This window comes from Thermobia domestica, chromosome 3 (assembly GCF_964235325.1).
Source record: "Thermobia domestica chromosome 3, izTheDome1.hap1.1, whole genome shotgun sequence".
In the NCBI taxonomy this organism is placed as follows: domain Eukaryota; kingdom Metazoa; phylum Arthropoda; class Insecta; order Zygentoma; family Lepismatidae; genus Thermobia; species Thermobia domestica.
In genome coordinates this window covers 323,054,890-323,077,882 of record NC_137456.1, presented here as the reverse complement: position 1 = coordinate 323,077,882, position 22,993 = coordinate 323,054,890, and the positions used below count along the sequence as shown (strand labels likewise).

Genomic DNA, 22,993 nt, shown 5'->3' with positions numbered 1-22,993 from the left:
AAACGAGTGAAGTAAGTAAAATTAGCAATAAGTAAGTTACTGAAAGAAGTTCGGTGAGTCAGTGAAAAAAAAAGTGGACAAAACACTGGCTTTTCGCGCCGTCCATGCGAGTTCGAATCTATCTCGGATTGTTTTTTTTATCCATTTGAGAGAAAGTATTATTTCTTTTCCTACAGGTAGTGTCTCTTTTTTTTCTTATTTTTCGCCGTCCTTCACAGTTAAAGTAACTGGCTATTCTTATTCTTTCTACGAATGATGGATCTTCTCTTTGGTTTCATGTCAAACATGCACACGTAATGAAAAGACGCTGTTGATAATAATAATAATAATAATAATATGAAATATTACTAGCTAACTCGTGTGTGTATTTTGACAATATAATTTTATATTATTATGTGGAAATAAGTAAGGCTGGCTGGCGCCCCCCCCCCTAATTTTTTCGATGCGCCTTATGGGTCCACGGTGTCCAACGTTGGTCCCATCCCAGTATCACCTCCTGCTCTCTCGATATAAGTTATCGACATTTTGCCTAAAAAGGGCTCTGCAGTGGCCCCATGACTCCCCATGACAATGACTCTTCGTTCATTTTGCATTGAAATCGCTTCTTTTTCTGAGTACTATGATGTCCAACGTTGCTCCCATCACTCTACAATTTCCCGTTCTCTCGATATAAATTGCTAATATTTGGTTTGTAAGGGAGATATAGCATTACAATCATTACGTTTGAAGAAGATATTGCCTTGCCACAAAAATTACCTATTATTATTATTATTATTATTATTATTATTATTATTATTATTATTATTATTATTGTTTTACTTACCACTAGTGTTGTCTACCTTTATATGCAATGCAATATGTTACTAAAAAGCAAATCAAATAACACTCCTCGCCATTCACGGTCACGAATACCTATACCTATTTATGGGCGAAATTTGGTTCCCTTGGAAATTTTTAAGAGTTTGAAGGGACGCAATTTTGAACATTTTCATCTGATTATTCTGGTTAACAAACTCATCAAGATATTTCAACAATTAATGTTTGTGCCAAGTTTCGTCTCAATCCGCTGAATATTAGGGTGGTTATGGCATTCACAAATAACGTTAAATATATACAGATAGATAGATAAACAGACACACAGAGGGAGAGAGAAAAAGTGTATTGCTCCCTTCTCGCACCTGTGGTGGGTCAGAGCTAAACCGGGCCTCTGTGCAAAACATATTGACCAGCCTAATCTAAACACTATGTATTATTAACAAAAAAAATTAAAAATTTCCTTACCGGAGATTCGAACTGACGTCCTTCGCATTTGTAAGCCAGCACCTTAACCACTACACCAAGATCATGGCGTAGTGAACGTTTGGTTGTCGGCGTATTTGTTGTATTTGTGTTTTATGTTCCCACTTCGACAATTTTTAGTCTTTTTTCTCCGTTTAAGAGCTGTTTCTGGCTTTCTCTTTCGGTGTCGTCCTTTATTTAGACTATGCACTATTCGTGTTCACAGCTTGTGTCCCTCGGCAATGTCTTATGCAGATTAGACTTTTTTTTTTGCCCCTCAGTAAACATTTGATTGATTTAATTCTCATACTCTCCACGGATGGAGAGCAGGAATGCCAGACTCGAAAAATAGGTGTACATTTACTTTCCTGACAGATCATACCAATGTAAGTAAGAAAAAAATATGATGAAAAAGTGACTTGGCAAAGTTTACCTCTCAGCCCCAGATGTATATTTATCCTGCCCGTGTATCTGTCGGGAGATAAAAGAAATCTAGAACTACGAAACGGGTCTCCATCAGTTTTGTCCAGAATGTCAAAGCCCTAAAGTTAGGAATCGAAAATGAAATCTTGTGTTTTACGTCCCATGATTACGCCGATAGCCTAAAGGAGACGGTGATGATGAGTAATGAATGAAATGGTGGAATGAATAAAGTGGGTGGGGGAAACAGGAGAACCCCGAGGAAACCCACGCACACGGTATTTGTCCACCACAAAGTTCACTTGGCGGGGGCTGGGATCGAATGCAGGACCCCAAGCCACCGCGGCCCCCCAGTTTGGAATCGAGTTCGTTGGTACAAGTGATACTTAAAACAGGAAGTGGTAGAATTTATGTTGATCACTATAGAGCAAAAATTTTTAAAAAAATGGCAATAAATAGCGTGAAACGATTTCCTGCAATTGATTAATTGTTCCAAGAATACATTTCATCTCCATCCTGTACTCTCTATTAAAAGTGGAAGTCAATATTAACAAGTTAGACGTAGGTCTAAAGCAAAAATAATAGAGTTAGCTAGAAGCGTTCCTTTAGAAATAGATTTAGCGTTCTCTTTTACTTCTCCCTCCCTTCAAACTGGAAGTGAAGTTCGGGGCTGCGGTAGCTCAGTGGTAGAGCGTTCACTTCTGCTGCATAGGATCCTTGGCTGGATTCCAGCCAGGCCCGTAGCCAGCTCAAAAATTTAGGGGGGCCGGTAGAAGTTAGGGGGGCCCGACCCAATCATATTATACTTCATCACCATATTATAGTTCATTTGCAAGGCTACCGTGAAACTTTTAGGGGCCCAGCCAAAGTTTAGGGGGGGGCGGCCCTCCTAGCCTCCCGTGGATACGGGCCTGATTCCTGCTCACGCTAAGTGAAGTTTGTGGTGGACAAACACCGTATGCATAGGTTTTCTCGGGGTTTTCCAGTTTCCTCCCACTTTATTCATTCCACCATTGCATGCATTTCTCATCATTATCATCTCCTTTAGTCTAGCCGGCATAATTGTGGGACGTAAAACTTAAAGATTTTATTTCATTTTGGAAATAGAGCTCCTCGTATCTATGTAAATAGCGGGATCACCTTTGGCGCGAAAGATCCCGGTTCGGTTCTTGGCGGAAGCTCATGTGGTTCGAATTTCACGTTAGATCCATGTCTTATATATAACCTTGCTTCTAAAAGGGACGGTAAACTCAAACAAAATCCCAACAAAACCGGGAATGACAGAAATCAAACCACTTTTGGTTTCAACGTTGATCACTATAGAGTATATAAAAATGAAAATAAATTAAATTTTGGTTTAGTGCCCCACGATTATGCCCTTTAGGCAAAAGAACACAGATGAATGTTTGTGAAATTAAATTTTTATGGTTTCTCACTGCAAATCGAACCCGTGAGCACGTACAGCAAAGATGCATGCGCTAGCCACTAGACAGCTGAGAGGGTTATACAGTGCAAAATGCTAATAGATAGAGTTTTACTGCAATCAATTAATCGTCCCAAAAATATACTCTATCTCCTCTTTGATCTCTCTACCAGAACCGGAAGTAGTAGAAATCCACTACAGCTTCCGGTTTCAATGTTTTAAACGTCCGAATAATATACTATCTCCTCTTTAATCTCTCTACCAGAACCGGAAGTGGTAGAAATTAACTATAACTTCCGGCTTTAATGTTTTAAACGTCCCAAGAAAATACTCTATCTCCTCTTTGATCTCTCTACCAGAACCGGAAGTAGTAGAAATCCACTACAGCTTCCGGTTTCAATGTTTTAAACGTCCGAATAATATACTATCTCCTCTTTAATCTCTCTACCAGAACCGGAAGTGGTAGAAATTAACTATAACTTCCGGCTTTAATGTTTTAAACGTCCCAAGAAAATACTCTATCTCCTCTTTGATCTCTCTACCAGAACCGGAAGTAGTAGAAATCCACTACAGCTTCCGGTTTCAATGTTTTAAACGTCCGAATAATATACTATCTCCTCTTTAATCTCTCTACCAGAACCGGAAGTGGTAGAAATTAACTATAACTTCCGGCTTTAATGTTTTAAACGTCCCAAGAAAATACTCTATCTCCTCTTTAATCTCTCTACCAGAACCGGAAGTGGTAGAAATTAACTATAACTTCCGGCTTTAATGTTTTAAACGTCCCAAGAAAATACTCTATCTCCTCTTTAATCTCTCTACCAGAACCAGAAGTGGTAGAAATTCACTACAGCTTCCGGTTTCAATGTTTTAAACGTCCGAATAATATACTATCTCCTCTTTAATCTCTCTACCAGAACCGGAAGTGGTAGAAATTAACTATAACTTCCGGCTTTAATGTTTTAAACGTCCCAAGAAAATACTCTATCTCCTCTTTAATCTCTCTACCAGAACCAGAAGTGGTAGAAATTCACTACAGCTTCCGGTTTCAATGTTTTAAACGTCCGAATAATATACTATCTCCTCTTTAATCTCTCTACCAGAACCGGAAGTGGTAGAAATTAACTATAACTTCCGGCTTTAATGTTTTAAACGTCCCAAGAAAATACTCTATCTCTACTTTGATCTTTCTACCAGAACCAGAAGTGGTAGAAAACCTAACAACTTCCAATTTCAATATTTAAAACGTCCTAAAAATGTTGCCCGTCTCCATTCTAATATACATACTAAAACCGTAGTGGTTAAAATATACCATCACTTCCGGCTTCAATATTAATTTGGAAACATCACGTAATACGAAACAAACTCTCCGGTACGTGATGCAAACGTGAAACTGTTATTTTGTTTCAATCACTTTCACTAATAATTATCATCTCTTTCTGCTTCAAAGGCATAACAATAAGACGTAGAAAGGAAGATTTCGTTTCACTTTCAAATCTTTAGTTTTCCTTTATTGATAAGTGGCTGATGCAATCTTTTAGACCCCAATACGTTTTAGACAAACTGGTATTTCTATAATCTTTCACGAGAACAGTTGTGTGAGTGTATGAATTTTTTGACAATATTTACATGACTAGAAGTGATGCCATCTGTTGTTCCTATGTTCACTATGTTCCTCTTCGTGGCCGACGGTATTTCATTCCTCTTAATCACTTATAAATAATTAACGCTATACGATTTATTATCTCTCATAGGAGTCATGTCCGTTTAATAAGAAACCAAATATTTTTTAAAAACATTTTGACAACTGTTTATAAAAGAATGACTCATCATCATGTTAGGTAGTTGATTTAACGACTCTCTTTTTAACATTTCTCCAAAGTGCGAAAGAATTGGAAGTATGTGTCAAAATTTAACATACTCAAGTAACAGATAGAATTAATACAATCAGTCGTATACTTTGTATAGTTAAAAGCGTGAAGTTTAGACAGAAAACTTCTTTTTTTACGAAAGTAAGTATGAGATGACTTTTTGAAATACATATCCTAAAGGGGCTAAAGGAGTGTTCAATTCTGGAGACAAAAGGGGAAAAAAAGTATCTCACTAATCCCTACAGTATTATGAAACTCTTCATATAAACTCCTCATTGAAAATAGCTGAACACATATTTCATCTTCTTTAAGAAACTCCGCTCCTAAGTGAGAAAAGAACGCAATTTCTATAATTTTCAAATTTCTGATTTTATTTTATTGAGAAAATGCCCAATATGATACTCGTTTAAGTCGGAAGCGTGAAATGTGTATGTGTATGAAAATTCGTAGTATAGTGAACCCACTACGTTTGCGTAAAATCGCATTCTTACAGCCGCAATCGGAAAATTTTCCCTGTTTCGTAGGAATTCGGGGAACTATTGCTGACCCAAACAAAAATGGCGAGTCATTTATATATATATTTGTGGAGCACGTGTTGCAATGTTTTTTTGAAATTTACGCTTGCAAAGAGGGGAAAAGAGGGCAATTTCTACAATTGTCAAATTTCGCGTTTTATACTTTTTAAACTTTATTTTTCCCGTATGGAGAACAGGCACTTCTGCTAGGTTTGTCATATTCTTAATTATGTACGAAAAAATCTTTACATTTGTCGAGTGGAAAGGTGATTTAGTTTCATTTTAGCATTATATTGTACGAACACACAAGTATTTTGTATCCTGAGTATTATACTAACCCGCTAATTTTATCAGCATTGCGGGAAGTCTGTCGAGCAAGGATGATACCCATAGTTGCTCCCATAGGAGTACATAGGAAACCGATTTTTGATTGTCCATATTTTGGCATCAACTGGACGGATCACTTCTGTTAACGAACTCAAACCCTGTACATCCTGGCCAAAATTGATGGTAATCCATCAAGTAGTTGAGATTTTGTCTTTCCCGGACAAGCATGCGAACAGAACAAATATATAAGGAAATTTTTGGTAAGCTAAACTCCTTTTAAATTAATATATTGCTCCAAATAATGATAATATTAATAGACGTTAGAATATGACTTACCTTCTTCAGTTGTTAGAGAGGTGAGAAAAACCTTAAACATAAGCCACGTAATATCACTTAATAGTTTGATGCAATGTCCTGTAGCTGGGACAAAGAAAATCCGTAACACCTAACATGTTAGCGCCGTTATTATGTTTCTCACTTATTACACAGAGTTTTATGCAAATAAACAAATTAATTACAGTTAACAGATTCACCTCAGAACAATCAACGCTGCTCGTTGGTAAATGATATACCAACCAAAACACTCGTAAGTCTGTAAGTAGACGCAATGGTGTGGTTTTCTCAAGTACACAGGGTTCACTTGTGTCGCAGGCTCATATTCTGATTGTGCGCTTGAGTTATGGTTCGTCAAATGACACTTTTTGTGTTGTTATACTGTAAAATGCGTTGGTAAGCAGCATCCTTGCAGCAGGTCGCCATGTTGGTTCCCAATTGTTGTATTGATCACCGTCAGAGAGAGACAGAGAGAGAAAACGTTGTAAAAGGGAGGGGGAAAGGATGAAGAAAATGCTACAGACGAAGAGATGCAGGGATGCTCTCCCCATCTTTTTCTCTTTCTCTCTTTTCTGCGTGCTGCCGTCTCCGCGCGTTGCCATAGCAACGAGTGGGAAAGATGGTTGGTCGTAAATAACAGAAAGAATTACTACTACTACAGTGCTTTTGCTGCGTTCTTGATCTTTTTTTTTATTATTTTAGTACTCGCGCGCACGGGGACACTTCAAACGAAAAAAAAAATAAAAAAAAACACAACTGACAAACGCTAGGCGAAAATATATTTCCTTTCACGAAAACGTTAATGGGTATTACGTGAAAAGTATATTTTATACAGGAATTGACAGTTTCCGGACAGCGTGACTAGCCACGAAAGAGCTTTCAATGTTCATTGATTGCCAAAAGAACTTACACATATACTGTAATAGCACAAGAAAGAGCGTTTACTGTTGGCAAGGGCCTAATATGTTTTATGTATAATAATAATAATAATAATAATAATAATAATAATAATAATAATAATAATAATAATAATAATAATAATAATAATAATAATAATAATAATAATAATAATGCTATAGATAAACATGCCTAGAAATTTAAGTTTCCTTTCTTGTGCCTACAAAAACATGAACGAATATGTTAAATAGGTTGCTACTCTGTAATTATATGTATAAATGTAACCAAGAAAGTTCTGTCGCTTTTTCACGCACCACCTTCGAACATCGGTCACCTAAGACGTACCTAGAAGATCAAAAATAGTTCCCATTATCATCGACGATCTTCTGCAAACATTCTGAAAGGCATGGATTCCATCGCGGTAGAACTTGGTGGACCGTGAAGCGAAGAAGGTATCAAGTGTATTTTCCACCTCTACTAGGGATTTGGACTAGCGTCCTCTAAGGTGATTGTCCAAGGAATGGAACCGGTGATAATCGGACGGTACAACCAGTGATGAAAATTTTCATATTCATAAAAACATCTCCACTTATTCCTACATCGTTGTTTAGCCGTGATGTGAGGTGGAAAGTTTTCTTCTATATTTTTTCGGAAAATTTTCCGTTCTAAACAAATATCACTGATCAAGTAACAATTCCTCAATGATTATAAAACTGATTCAATTCATGTATAGAAATGTTAAATAGTGAAAGATCGTTTAAAGAATTTTAATGGCTCAGATAATTTTCAGTACTATGTAGGAACAAGTGAAACAATTTTTCATGAATCGAAAGATTGTCTGTCCTGTATGGAAAAATCGAAAAACTTTTTGAGTCGGAAAATTTTCATCATTTTTAAGCAAAAAGTAAAACAAGTTTTTGCGAATCGGAGTTTTCATTGCAATGTAGAAACAAGTGGCCATTATTTTTCATAAGCCGGAAAATTTTGTATATTATGTATAGTGATGTTAGGTGGAAAATTTTCCACTATATTTATTCCTATAAAATTCAATTCCTGTAGAAGAAAATTAGACAGCAACAAATTATAATTTTCCAATTAGATTTCGGGAACCGGAAAATTTTCTAATATTTCAAGATGGGAAGTAAAAATTTACATAGTGTTTCTCTCTCTCTCTCTCTCTCTCTCTCTCTCTGTGTGTGTGTGTGTGTGTGTGTGTTTGTGTAAAGTGCAGGAAACATACATGGAGTTCGTAGAGAACAAATATCCCATTCCAATATTTAAAATGTAACAAAAAAATCGAAAAGAAACCTTTCTGAATTTATCAAATATTTCAAAACCAGAAAATTCCACTTTTTCTTCACATATAGGCCTGCCTATGTAATGAAATAACTACATAAAAGTTCCTTATGAACATAGTTTTTGTAACAGAAAATAAGAAGAAATGCTTTGATTTTATTGTGTTTAACGTCGTAATTCGTAATTTCAATATTAGAATTTTGTATAATCAACATCTTAGAGCAGATATTTTTATTGTAAAACTACCATTATTATGTATAAAATGTATTAAAAATAATACCAATTCGATAGAACAAGTACAAATCTGTAAATATATTATTTTGTAAATTAAAATAAAATTTCTTGTTGCTTTTAGAATGAAAGCTAACAGTGCAGCTTTTTACGTTTCTTTTATTATTTTATTGAAAGAACAACTACACAAATCAGCTTCCTTATTAGTTATATTTCACTTTCTCTGAATGAATTTATTTTTTATTTTTATTTTTTTTTTAAGAAAATGGTCATTATTTGTTTTCATGAGTTACTTAAATCCAAGTTTTGGGTAGTCAAAAATTTACAGTAGGCACTTTATATTATCTCTACTTATTTATAAATGTTGCATTATGTAAATCTAGAAAATTATTAAAGCTATGAGAAAACTTCGTCTTACGTGTATTAAACTGAGGAAATATAATTTTGTGAGATCAAAGGTGGATTCTGCGGGAAGAACGCATTAAAGTTTTTGAAACCTTTTTGAAGAAATGAAGAATCGTTCGATTTTCACTTCATGAAACTTTTTTAGACAATATTTATTACCAATAACTTTTACGGCTAAACAACGATGTAGGAATAAGTAGAGAATGTTTTTATGAATTGCAAAATATTCATCACTTTAAATAAATTTAAATTTTAAATAACAGAATGGGATATTTGTACTCTACTAACTCGATGTATGTTTTCTGCACTTTACACACAGAGAGAGATATAGAGATAGAGAGAGTTGAATTGAGTTGATTTTGAGTTTAACGTCCCTTTCAGCAGCGAGGCTATATTAAACCTTACCTACTGATTAACGTTTAATCCGAACCACATGAGCTCCCGCCGGGAATTGAAGCCAGGTCTCCCATGCCAAAGGTGCGTATGCTAACCGCTTAGCAACGAAGGAACTCGGAGAGAGAGAGAAACACTATGTAAAATTTTACTTCCCAACTTGAAATATTAGAAAATTTTCCGGTTCCCGAAGCTAATTGGAAAATTTTGCTGACTGACTTTCCGCTACAGGAATTCAACTTTGTAGCTCAATATACAGTTAAATATAGTGGAAAATTTTCCGCTTAATATCACTATACATAATATCCAAAATTGTCCAGCTTACGAAAAGTTTTTTTCTACTTGTTTCTACATCGCAATGAAAATTTTCCGATCTATGAAAATTCCTTTCACTTGTTTCTACAGAGCAATAACACTTTCCGATTTACTTTTAACTTCAAAATGATGAAAATTTTCTGACACACAAAGTTTTTCAATTTTTCCATACAGGACAGACAATTTTTCGATTCATGAAAAGTTGTTTCACTTGTTCTACATAGAACTGAAAATTGTCTAAGCCATGAAAATTTTCAGATTTTTTAAACGATCTTTCACTTTTTAACATTTCTAAACATGAATTTAATTAAATTTTATGATCACTGAGGAATTGTTACTTGATTGCTGATATTTTTTTAGAACGAAAAATTTTCCGGAAAAATATAGCGGAAAATTTTCCACCTCCCATCACTAGGTACGGGGAGTATGGCCAATGAAATAGTATTTCCCATCAAAGGCGTAGAATGGTGTCCCGGATCATCGTAGAACTTGGGATGGGATATATACAGGGCCGGATTTAGGAAGGTGCACCGAGCACGTGCACCCCGCCTCCGTTGTGAATACACACTATCTAAAGTGAAAAGCTGAAAGTGGAAATAGCAATACCTTCCGAAAATTTCATGTCATGTTTCCGTTTCGGGCTTAAAAGAAAGCGGATTGTTTTCAAAAGCAACAGTTTAAGTCAATTCCTAATACACACCACAGATGCCTAAAGGCATTTTTTTTAAATATTCCAATGTACTGGTAGTTAATGGTGCACCACCCTCACAAAATCCTGGATCCGGCCCTGGATATATATATATATACAGGGTGGCCAAAAAGTAGGTACACACCCCTGCATTGATCAAGTATAACATTCTGCCTTATAGGTTTATTGCTTCGGCTGTTCCGAGCTTAAGAAATAGAAGACATTAAGAACAAATAAGAAATAAACTAAGTCTACCTAATGGATAACAATAAGAAATGATATAAAAAGGAATGAGTTGACTGTATATCTTCTTTTGGGCCACAGTGTTTCCACTTCTGGAAGCATTCCTGAAAATTATTTTCCGTGATGGTATGAAGCACTGTCTCCGTACTTGCTTGAATGTCCTCAATTGAGTAAAATCTCTTCCCTTCCAATGACACTTTTAATTTAGGAAAGAGGTAGAAGTCGGCCGGGCCAAATCAGGGGAATACGGGGGTTGCGGAAGCACAAGAATGTTGAATTTAGCCAAATATTCCTGGATCGAGAACGCACAATGCGCTGGTGCATTGTCGTGGTGTAGAATTCAATTCTTTTCTTTCCAGAGGGCAGGACTTTTCCGCCGCACATTTTTGCGCAGACGCTGAAGGACACTTTTGTAGTATTCCTGGTTGACTGTCTAGCCCCTAGTGGCAAATTCATGATGCACGATACCTTTAGAATCGAAAAAACACCAACATTGTCTTCACATTTGACCGACTTTGTCGCACTTTCTTTGGTCTTGGTGAATATGGACTCTTCCACTGAGAAGATTGGGCCTTTGTTTCTGGGTCATACCCATGAACCCATGATTCATCACCTGTTATTACCCTATTCAAGAAATCTGAGCCCATTTCGGCTCGATTAAACAGTTCTTGGGACACTTCAAGTGTGTGTGGTTTCTGCTCGTGTGACAACACTTTTGGAATGAATTTCGCGGACACTCGACGCATGTTCAAATCATCAGTTAAAATTGACTGAACCTAATAGAAACTTAAATTCAGGACTTCAGCCATCTCCCTAATTGTAAGTCTACGGTTCGAGTGCACTAAATCGTCAACTTTCGCAATGGTTTCGTTAGTTTCTGATGTTGGAATCCGGCTAGACCGGGGTTCATCCTCTACTGACTCGCGGCCATCTTTGAATCTGTGAAAGCAGACAAACACGTTTGACTGGCTCAGACATTTGTCTCCAAAAGCTGTTTTTAAGAGTTCGTAAGTCTCCAAAACAGAATTCCCAGTTTTAAAACAAACTTTCACAAAACGCGTTGTTCCAATTTTTCATCCATTTTGTGCACTTAAAAATCCGCCGACACACACACACGCCTGCACTCAACTGGTTGCTACGCCGTACTGAATAAAGATATCTCGGTGTATGTTTCAACATGTCTCAAGGACACACCAAGCCACCGCTTTCATGCTAACGGGCGATTATATCTACTCCTCCTGAGCAGTGTTGTCAACTGTCTTAAAACTTTCCAATCACATCACGTGTATATATATATATATATATATATATATATATATATATATATATATATATATGATCGAAAATGACCGATATTACGCCGAATCCATAGTTTTCGGGGTCGCTAAGATGAACAATGAAACTTCCGATGTTATCTAAATCCAAATTCAACGTTACAAGTTGAGGGAGGGGGAGGTATATATATATAGTCTAAATATGACTGAAAATGACCGATGTTAGCGTTGAATGCATAGGTTTCTGGGTCTCTGAGATTAACAGTGACACTTCCGATGGCGTTTAAATCCAAATTCAGTCCTTTATGTTCAAAATGGAACATAATCTCACCGTGCGAAGAACGGGTATTCTGCTAGTACATAATAATAATAATAATAATAATAATAATAATAATAATAATAATAATAATAATAATAATAATAATAATAATAATAATAATAATAATAATAATAATTGAAATGAAAAATAATTATATTTTAAAATATAGCCTAGAGTTAACTGAAGCATCCCTAGTCTAAATAACTCCACAGTTGAAGTTTAGACGATGATACTATACTTTGAGAGAAGCAGAAAGCCATCATTTCCCTGGTTTGATTTAATTTTGAGAGGAAGGAAAATATATGAATATATCCATATCAAGATACCTCTTTTAAAAACTCTTTTGCATCACACCAGCAGCGAGTAAAATGATTCACGCTTTGCGTGTTCAGTGGGGTTAGTCAGAAGGAAACATTGTTGAATCACTCGCTTGAAAATGCTGATAACTACTCTGCAATATACGAGAAAATAAAAGTAATCTTCATTTTTTTTCAAACTTCCTAGATGAACTATGTCAAAAATGTTGAATATAGCTATGATTACAGTTTTTAGGGCACGTCAGGAAATTTGGTACAGCATCATATCCACTACTGCCTCTTCTATGCATTGATTTAGATAAAATACCATATAACTTTTCCAGAAATTGTGTACAAACCATAATGAAATAATGTTCTCGTGTTAGAGTTATAGTTGCTCGTAATTCCAGTAAATGAAAGAGAACAGTGAAACCTTACGATTTAAAATGTTTTTAACAGTTTCATTTGCAGAAATAACATTAGTTATTTAGAGATGGCCATAACATATACACATACAGTTTATCATCCTGTTTAGAACGAGTGTGGTAGATAAACAAAATCTGGACGGAGAGGACGAATGTCGTTTATAAGCCTTATTTGGGTTTAACTTGTCAAATAAGTCACTCGATATTCAACAATAGAGTTGAATGAGTTTTAGAGCGTCACTTTTCTGCGGGGGGGGGGGGGTTCTCAAGAAAGACTGATAACCGCCTTTAAACCCTTTAGAGATGGATATAGCATATAAACACAGACCCAATTTTTTCGTTGAGGACGGGTGTGGATTATAAACACAAAATCTGAACGAAGAGTACGGCTGTGGTTTATAAACCTCATTTGCTTTAAACTTGTCAAATAAGTCATTCATTACCCAACATACTTGAATAGCTTTTAGGGCACAATTTTTGGATCCTTTAGAGACGAGAGTGGCATATATAAACACACAGCCCATCTTTGTTTTAAGGACGAGCGTGGAACAGTCTATAAACACAAAATCTTGACGGAGAATACTATTGTGGTTTATAAACTTCATTTGCGTTTGACTTGTCAAATAAGTCATTCATTACCCACCATACTTGAATAGCTTTTAGGGCACAATTTTTGGATTCTTTAGAGACGAGACTGGCATATATAAACACACAGCCCATCTTTGCTTTAAGGACAGGCGTGGAACAGTCCATAAACACAAAATCTGGACGGAGAATACTATTGTGGTTTTTAAACCTCATTTGCGTTTGACTTGTCAAATAAGTCATACATTACCCAACATACTTGAATAGCTTTTAGGGCACAATTTTTGGATCCTTTAGAGACGAGAGTGGCATATATAAACACACAGCCCATCTTTCCGTTAAGGACAGGCGTGGAACAGTCTATAAACACAAAAATTGGGCGGAGAATACTATTGTGGTTTATGAACCTCATTTGCATTTGACTTGTGAAATTAGTCATTCAATACCCAACCATGGACTTGAGTGGCCTTTAGGACACCATTTCTTGGATCCTTTAGAGATGGGTATGGTACATAAGCACACAGCCGATATTTTCTGTTGAGGACGGGTCTAGCATATAAACATATCTGGACAGAAAGAATAGTAGTGGATTATAGGCTTCATTTGCGTTTAATTTATGAAATAACTTATTCAATGCCCAATCAGAGGTTTGAATACCTTTTAGGGCGTCCATTTGTCTTCTATCCCAAAAGGAATCCCTAAAGCAGTTCATAAAGGAAAATGTTGAAAATAACGTGCCACGTCACTACGTATCACAGTCAAATAAAAGAGAATATAATATTGAATAATTTTAATACAGAAATTCTAAAACACGTATTACTAGTTTTCAATGAAAAACAGTGTCCAAAATTGAGGTGTACTGTATATATAATGCAATTGGTGGAATGTGAGATGGGCACAAAGTGCTTGTAAATGTGACACTTATTTTTACTAAGTAAAATGAGCAGTAGCCTGTGAAAATAAGATATAGATATGAGATTGTTTATATACGATTATGATTTAAGGTTAAGATTTATGATAGAATGTGAATTAATTGATGATTATTGATATAAGAAAAGGGTTAAGTTCCAAAGTTGGGCATCCGTTTCCAGCAAAATTTTAAAAATTTACAGGAAAGATGGATAATTTGATCGTTTGTGTGCTTGATAATATATGAGGGTCTCGAAAAATCTGTTTATTTCTTATATATAAGCGGTTATAAAGATGGGACTATACGGCGAGCGGAGGGAACTACTTGGCGCAAGGTAACCGAACAGTTACATTGTGGGAAAGTAACGAGCATTTATGTTATCAACATGGCGAATGTACAAGGGCAGTGAACTCAGGGGTGCCCACAAGGGGGGCTATGACGCAAACTGCGTCATTGAAATTTTGGGGGGGGTAAAAATCTATATAAATATGTTTGAGGGAGTGTAAAAATTAATAGAAAATATTTTTTTTCATGGAAGAACACCTACGGATAGACAATTGAGGGGGGTGCGTCATGGACATGAGGGGGGGGCACCACTGAGTGAACTAACAGTTTTAACATTTGTGAAGCAATACGTTGATAATGAGCAAAATCTTTTAAAAGTTTGTGAAGAGTACGGATTAATGAACCTAATAACAAATTGCATAAAACGTGGAAAGGAGATCACAGCGAAAAAAACGTGGCGAAAGCATACGACCAACTTCGGAATAAATGTCTAGAGAAGTATAAGTGATATACGGTAAAGATTGAGAATAAAGAGGTTAAATAAGATATTGAGTTTTAGTGCATAGAAGTACTCGGGACGTAATTGTAAGACACACACACTTGGTGGAACACGAAAGATATAATAAAGATCTCATTAAGCAAATAATAATTGCTAACAGCATTAAATCTCATTCAGTTGGACAGGCTTATAATGAATCCGTTAAAAAAATTAACAATTAAATTAATCTGTTAAAATGATAATTAATTTTTATTTTAATCAAATAAATTTTGAAGGAGTTAATTTTTAATTGATAATTCTTCTTTCAATTAAGAAATTAATCGTTATTTCCTCTCGAAGATCTTACGAATATTCCTCAAAAACTCTTTTGTGCATATTTTTGAAGAACTGTGTTCCTGATAGATCTAAGGAATGCATAAAAAACATTAAAAATAAATAATTTTCATTATTATTCTCAACCATATAGCTTTTTATTCTATTTTTAATAATTAACAGTAATTTTTCATGTTGATCGATTAATTTTTTCCATGCGCTTGATTTTATTCACCAAATTTTACTTTAACTTTTACAACTAAAGACATTTCTCATTGCGGAGGCGTGGTAGCTCAGTGGTAGAGCGTTCACCTCTGGTGTATGTGGTCCCTGGTTCGATCCCAGCTCGCGCTAAGTGAACTTCGTGGTGGACAAACACCGTGTGTGTGGATTTTCTCGGGGTTTTCTCTTTCCTTCCCCTTTATTCATCCCACCATTCTATTAGTTTCTCATTATTACCGTCTCCTTTAGCCTAGACGACATAATTGTGGAACATAAAAGTGAAAGATTTCATTTCATTTCTTTATCTTGGCATCATTATCATCATTATAGGTATTCTGCCATTATTGGTAAGTCACTTACCACATCTGATCACTCCACAATCCTCAGCTAACCTCTTTGTCTTCACGTTCATATTTTCTGTTTTGAACCGTCCATCAACTGTTACGTCCTTTACCCCTTCCCTCTATCCTGCAACCATAGCCAGTAGCACGTTCCTCATGATACAGTTTCTTCGGATAATTATAGAATAGTAAAGATATTTTATATCTTGTTTTCAGCTATAGAATTTTATATTTACAATTCGTATAATATTGTTTCCTTATTGAATTTGAAAATACAGGATTTGATAAAGGGCTATTGAAAGACGGAATAAATACAGACAAAGAAAAAACTTGACCTTCTCCAGGATTTTAACACATGAACACATAATTGATTAACTACTAGTAGAGATGCAAGGGCTCGGAAAAAACCGGCTTTTTTGGAAAAAAACTCGGTTTTTTCTGCTTTGCTTTTTTGCTTGGGAAATTTTGGGCTTTTTTCAAAATACTGCTTTAAATTGATAAAAGAGACTTTGTATCGCTTCTCTATAACACAAAAAATCATTTAATTAGTGGTTGATGCTGATAATAATATAAAACCTCGAAAATAAACTATGAATTTCGAAAAAATATTTCAAACAATTTTTCTTCGACATATTTACATTATGAATTCCACAGGATTAACCAATGTATATAATAAGAATTTTTTAACCTCCTATATACAAAAGTAAGCAGAGTTGGCGAGAACCGTGGTTGTTTTTGAAAATGCCAAAAACCCGTTTTAACCCGTTTAAACCCGTTTAAACCGGGCTTTTTTGGTTTAAACCAGGCTTTTTTGACTTAGATTTTTTGCTTTATGTATTTATATTACATATTCACAGAAATAAGTTTGTTTCGCCTTGATGTTATTATGCAACAGCGGGGTTATGCCGGAAGAACTCCCATAAGCTTAAAGAAGTGCGGTCAGTAAATTTCTTAAGTTGAGAATCTCCCGCCCTAGCCATTGGGAAAATCCCGTCATTACTTGAAATGTAAGACAATAACGGGAAAATCCTGTTATTGCTTTGCATGTAAAATTTAAAGGTCAACGTACCATAATCAGTACGCTAAAACTGTGGTATTAAATTACAAATTTAGTACCGGTACGTAGATATCATTGAAAGTCCAATCCAAGCTAATGTTGGAAGCTACGTAGGGAATCGATAAATTTTGCCAATTTCTATCAATATATTTAAGCAATATTGGCTTCTTTATAAAACAACACGCATTTAGGCATGCAGAAATATACAATTTGGTTTGTTTCGTATATTTAGGCTTAACATCCTTACGAAATACCGAGGTTATCAAGGAGAAGACTTTCGCTTAAACTGACATCCGAACCGCTACTTGGGTTACGCATGAAAGAAGGTTTGTGGTTCGACCGAGAATTGAACATGGGACACCTTGATTAAAAGGTGAAAGGGAAATAAAACTATTGCAGGTGGTTTGATATCTGGAAACGTTACCATGAAGTTCACACGATTCGCATTTTTCATTCTTTTTATTTTTGTGGTTTAAACCAGTTATTAAAAAAAAAGTTGGTGTAAACCAGCCAACCCTAAAAGTAAACACTTCTTTTTAAAGAATACACAAATAACTAGCAAAATAGTATGTAGTACTTTTACTTCAAAATATTCCATACCCTCTTTTTGAAACAAAATAAAATTAAAATAAAACATAAGAGAAATATTTAGATTTATATGATACACTTAAAGGCTGTACATCTAGAGCTTTTGGTTCTGTATATTCTTGAAATTCTACAGTTAAGTTTTATAGAACCACCATCACAGTTTACCCAATCCTCAAGTTTTCTGAATTTTTAACAAGAGGGATTCAACATATCATTACGGAACTCCCCCCCCCAAAAAAAACTAGCTTTTGCGCTTCTATCGGGAAGTCCGGGATTCAACCAGCATTCGACCATTCTGACAAAGCTTTTCTTCATTCCATCCGTGAAAGTAGAAATAGTGCGTGTACTGTGAGTTGGGCGACTTCCTTTTTTATTGTTTTTAAATCGTTATTATTACTAATTACCAGCAGTGACGGTTTTGCGAAAGTTAGGGGTGCGGTCTTTCGGACTGAAGCCCGTTCCCCAAAGTTACGGAATGTCTGCAACAAACGAAATATCTATTATTTATGCCTTTACTCATAAACTTTAAGCTCCCGTCAAATAAAAATTACGAATAAAAAAACTAAACATTAGTAAGAAACCCTTCCCAAAATACTTTTCTAAATCCGCCACTGATTCTCAGTATAAAATGATTTTTAAAGTTGTATCCGGAAGATTATTGCTAAACATATAAACGAAACGAAATATTATGTCTGTACTCATAAACTTCAAGCACTTCCCAAATAAAATTAGGACTTTTTAGGAAACGAAACAATCAGAAAAAACCCTCCTAAAGTACTTTTCTAAATCCGCTATTGATTATTTGTATAAATTGGTATTCAAGGTTGTGTCCGGAAAATTATTGCTAAATCACTTCACAGCTACAGTATAACAGAAATATGGAAGTACGGCTTGACGGATATATTGAAAAACGTACGCTTTGACGGATAAATAGAAAAACGGGCAAGTTTAACTTTTGCGCTAGAAGCTAGAGTACTAAAAGCTCTTAGAAATGAAACACGGATGACAAACTAGAGAAGAAAAGAGATGTCGATAACTCAAAAGTTAAAATAAAGTTAAATAGCCTCTAAAATTACCCTCAAATACTACATTCTTCATGTTAGCTTTAATTCGTATGTGCTCCATCTATCTTGATGGTGAATTTCAGAGCGAAATATCACATTCAGGTCATGGAATTCTTATCTAACTATAGAATATACTATAAGAAAGCTATTTAGATAGAAAAATCATGAAGTTAAAAAAAGCCAAAATTTCCAAAATTCTCGTTTTTTTCCCAAAAAAGCCGGCTTTTTATGTGAAAAAAACCATCGATTCAAAAAAGCCGGCTTTTTTGCTTCTCTAACTACTAGCCCATCCACTCGACTATTTCTTACGGTACCTCGAAACAACTTTGCAGAAAGTGGTTGTATGTTCTAAAATAGATTTTGTTTACAGTTAAATATGACTGAGTTTGAAGCAATTCATCGGAAGTTACATCTCTTAGAATATATAATTCGTACAAATCAATTTCTTTTACAACTCAAGAGCTCCTTCTGGCTAAACGGTTAGCGTACGTGTCTTTGGCGTGGGAGACTCGGTTTCGATTTCCGGCGGGAGCTCATGTGGTTCGGATTCCACGTTAATCAGTAGGTCCCGTCGTGTTTCTTCCAGACCTGTTTTTGGGGGGCACTGCCCCCTGGAGCTCTGAGAGTGTCCCCCCCGGAGGAGACCAAAATAAGACGTGTATAACATAATAATAAATAGAATAGTGTTAGCAGTACTTCCCGGAATACTAAGTGTACCCTCCCCCCCGGAACATTGTTTCTGAAAGAAACACTGGTGCCGTCTCATATAGCCTCGCTGCTGAAAGGGACGTTAAAATCAAAATCATCATCTTTTACGACTCAATAACTGAAACAAGTTGAATCTGTGGGGAAAAGGCGGTTGAAGTGGTCGTTTTTCAATAGACTTAAACATCACAATGCTGTTTGCAGCAATTTGATATCTCAGACTGTTCCGGAGTTTTAAAAACATAGTAAAGATTGCTATACAGCTTAAAATATGTTTGTGCGATTAAAAAAAACAATTGTCGCTTTCTTTTACTTCTGTAATATTATAGTAGTTTTTTTTTTAAAAAAAACTAGTAGTTCATCAAGTTCCCGGAATAATATAATTTTAACCAGTGTTGCAAACTTTACCTATATTATCATATCTCCGGTACCGTATGAGATATCAAATTGCTGTAAACAAAATTATGATCTTTAAGGCTTGCACAAGCATTATTCGCTGGAAAAGTCTACTCATGGCCTGTAGATACAAGCTATCGTTGATGGGTTGGCCTTCTACAACAAATTCGTAACGATTGAGACCCAGACATGAAAAAAGACAATCAACAACAGTGGCGTACCCAAGGGGTTCTGGATTTAATCCCCCCTCTTTGAGCAAGTTATTGTGCAATTATAAACAATATTAAGATATGTATAAATTACCTGAAATGACATGCATTTGGAAGCTAGAAAAACTTCTTGACGAAATTTTGCGTACACCATTGATCAATAAAGTTGACTCATCACTACTGTTTGCAATCTTTGGTTGGTCTTGGTTTCTCTGGACAGACTTGTGCTGACAAGTGTCGTTTGGAAAGAGAATCGTTTGTGCCAGTCAAATGTGCTTGGTCTACACAATATGCTTTATACCGGAGCAAACTAGCAATTTTTGTATATGATTTACAAATTTTACTACGCGAAACTCGACTACAGCCCTCTTCTCATGTTGAAAATACAACCGATGTGTACATAATGTAGCTGTGAAAGTTTCTCGTCTCGGAAACAAGACGAGACGAGAAATTTCAGGAATCTCAGAGCAACACTAGTTCAACTAAGTCTTAGATCTCAGACACTGCTTTAGTGTTACATTATTGAAAGTATAAAAGCTATAAATTAATAAAATGTTTGTACGAACATAATATAATCCACTAATAAATATGCTTAAATGTTGTTACGTCACACATTTCGTGGACCTCTCGTGACGTGGAAGGATTACAATAACTTCTAAATGAAATTAAGAAAACGATCAGAGCATACATTTTGTACGTAAATTTACAAAACGAGGCGAGAAAAATTCGAGACGAAACAAAAAAAATCTTTTCGAGAATCGACATGAAATGAGAAAGACTTCTTCCAGGATCGAGGCGAGACGAGAAAACCTCATTTCTCGTCTCGTCGCGTCTCATGGGCTACACTATTGAGTCCTTTTGTCCAAATAGCGGATCCACGCCTTTTGGTCTATATTGTAAGGTTCCATTCCCTCACGCAGAGCAACTACATGCTTTTACTAAGAAAACGTGCTATTACGTTTATACATAAACAATAGCAGATGATAGAAAGAGGCTTTCAGGAAGAGACGAAGAGAATTCGGAAAAAGTACGAAGAAAGCCGACTACCCATCATAGAACCTTTCTTAAAGAAGAGGCATATAAAAGAAGACCTCGATAAGAGGAAGCTATCAGTTTATAGCTGATTATTCACCCATTTAGACCTTCCCCTGGGGCCGCCATGGAGAATTCCTTTAAAGCCATCTCCTAAGGCTGTTATGAGCGAAGAGGAGTTTCGTTAATCATCTTCTCCTGGGCTGCTATGAGTTACGGAGAATTCCTTTAACTAACTCTCGAGGCTACTATGACAAAAGGAGATATCCTTTAATCACCCAATCCTGAGACTGCTATGAGCAAAAGAGATATCCTTTAACCACCCAATCCAAAGACTGCTATGAGCAAAAGAGATATCCTTTAACCACCCAATCCTGAGACTGCTATGAGCAAAAGAGATATCCTTTAATCACCCAATCCAAAGACTGCTATAAGCAAAAGAGATATCCTTTAATCACCCAATCCTGACACTGCTATGAGCAAAAGAGATATCCTTTAATCACCCAATCCTGAGACTGCTATGAGCAAAAGAGATATCCTTTAATCACCCAATTCTGAGACTGCTATGAGCAAAAGAGATATCCTTTAATCACCCAATTCTGAGACTGCTATGAGCAAAAGAGATATCCTTTAATCACCCAATCCTGAGACTGCTATGAGCAAAAGAGATATCCTTTAATCACCCAAACCTGAGACTGCTATGAGCAAAAGAGATACCCTTTAATCATCCAATCCTAAGACTGCAATGAGCAAAAGATATATCCTTTAATCACCCAATCCTGAGACTGCTATGAGCAAAAGAGATATCCTTTAATCACCCAATATTGAGACTGCTATGAGCAAAAGAGATATCCTTTAATCACCCAATCCTGAGACTGCTATGAGCGAGGGAGTTATCCGATACCTGTCTAAGGCCATTAAGAGCTAGAGACAATTGAACCTTTATTCCGAGGCCACTTTCGTGTGCTGAGAATCTTTTATTGAACTCTGGAAACATTCAGAGTCTTACAAAACTTTGTAAAACATTTATAAAGTCTTATAAAGGTTTTAGAAAGTTCTTGTAAGTCTCTAAATGTTTCCAGAGTTCAATAAAAGATTCTCACAAGGGAACCTCCCGAAAATGATAGTTGCAGTGAAAGATACGGCCTATGCCAATTGAAAGAGCTGTAACAGAGATAAGCATTCCCCAAAAATTAGCTGCCCATAGCAATAGGCTCAGGAAATATAAGGGGTGGAAGTTCGGGAAACCTCAAGGTTGGACAAGGGGGGAAATTGCAAATTCCGCAAAAAAAAAGCGGGGCACGGCAAAATACAATGCTGACAAGTGATGTATAGAAACAGACTTGCCACAGTAGGGAACAAATGAAGGCCACCAGTGGGGTTAACAGTGTTGTCAACTGCAATAAAAAGTACATGTTTTGCAAAGAGCACTATATGAAGTGAGAACAATATTCAGTGTCATATAGAACATAAGATATGACGTGTATAATCAGTGGTACAATCTAACAAAAGAGAATAGAGAAAACAGAAGTACGAAAAATACGGAAAAGACGAAGTTGGCCATAATGCGCCACATTTGATCACGAGCTGTGCATATTAGAATGAACAAAACAAGAAAGCACCAACTATGCATTAAACCGACGTACCTAGAGTCGAAAAGAAAAACGAGTTCCAAAGTTGGCAGCACTGGCCATGAAAATCCAGACAATTCTAATATAGTTAGGCCACTCGCTTCACAAAAAGAAAATTCCGGCAAGAGGCATTAGCCTTCGCATCATTTGTACATGCTCGTCCACATTGTACGTGCAATTGTTTGATGAGACAATGGTCCAAACAGAA

General features: G+C 35.9%; 2 protein-coding genes across 3 annotated transcripts in view; one reads left to right on the top strand and one right to left on the bottom strand.

The window, feature by feature from the left end:
• The window catches only part of LOC145681174 (uncharacterized), a 396,630-nt gene that overhangs the window by 196,498 nt on the left and 177,139 nt on the right, over nt 1-22,993 (top strand). The gene's annotated exons all lie outside the window — the stretch shown is intronic.
• Nucleotides 1-22,993, bottom strand: part of LOC145681173 (uncharacterized) — a 92,536-nt gene that overhangs the window by 58,969 nt on the left and 10,574 nt on the right. The window contains exon 1 of one of the 2 annotated variants that reach the window (XM_081752644.1): nt 6,171-6,596. The exons of the other annotated variant lie outside the window; for it this stretch is intronic. The gene's annotated coding sequence lies outside the window, so the exon portion shown is untranslated. Of the gene's footprint in view, nt 1-6,170; nt 6,597-22,993 lie in introns of those variants that run through there. 2 annotated transcript variants of the gene reach the window in all.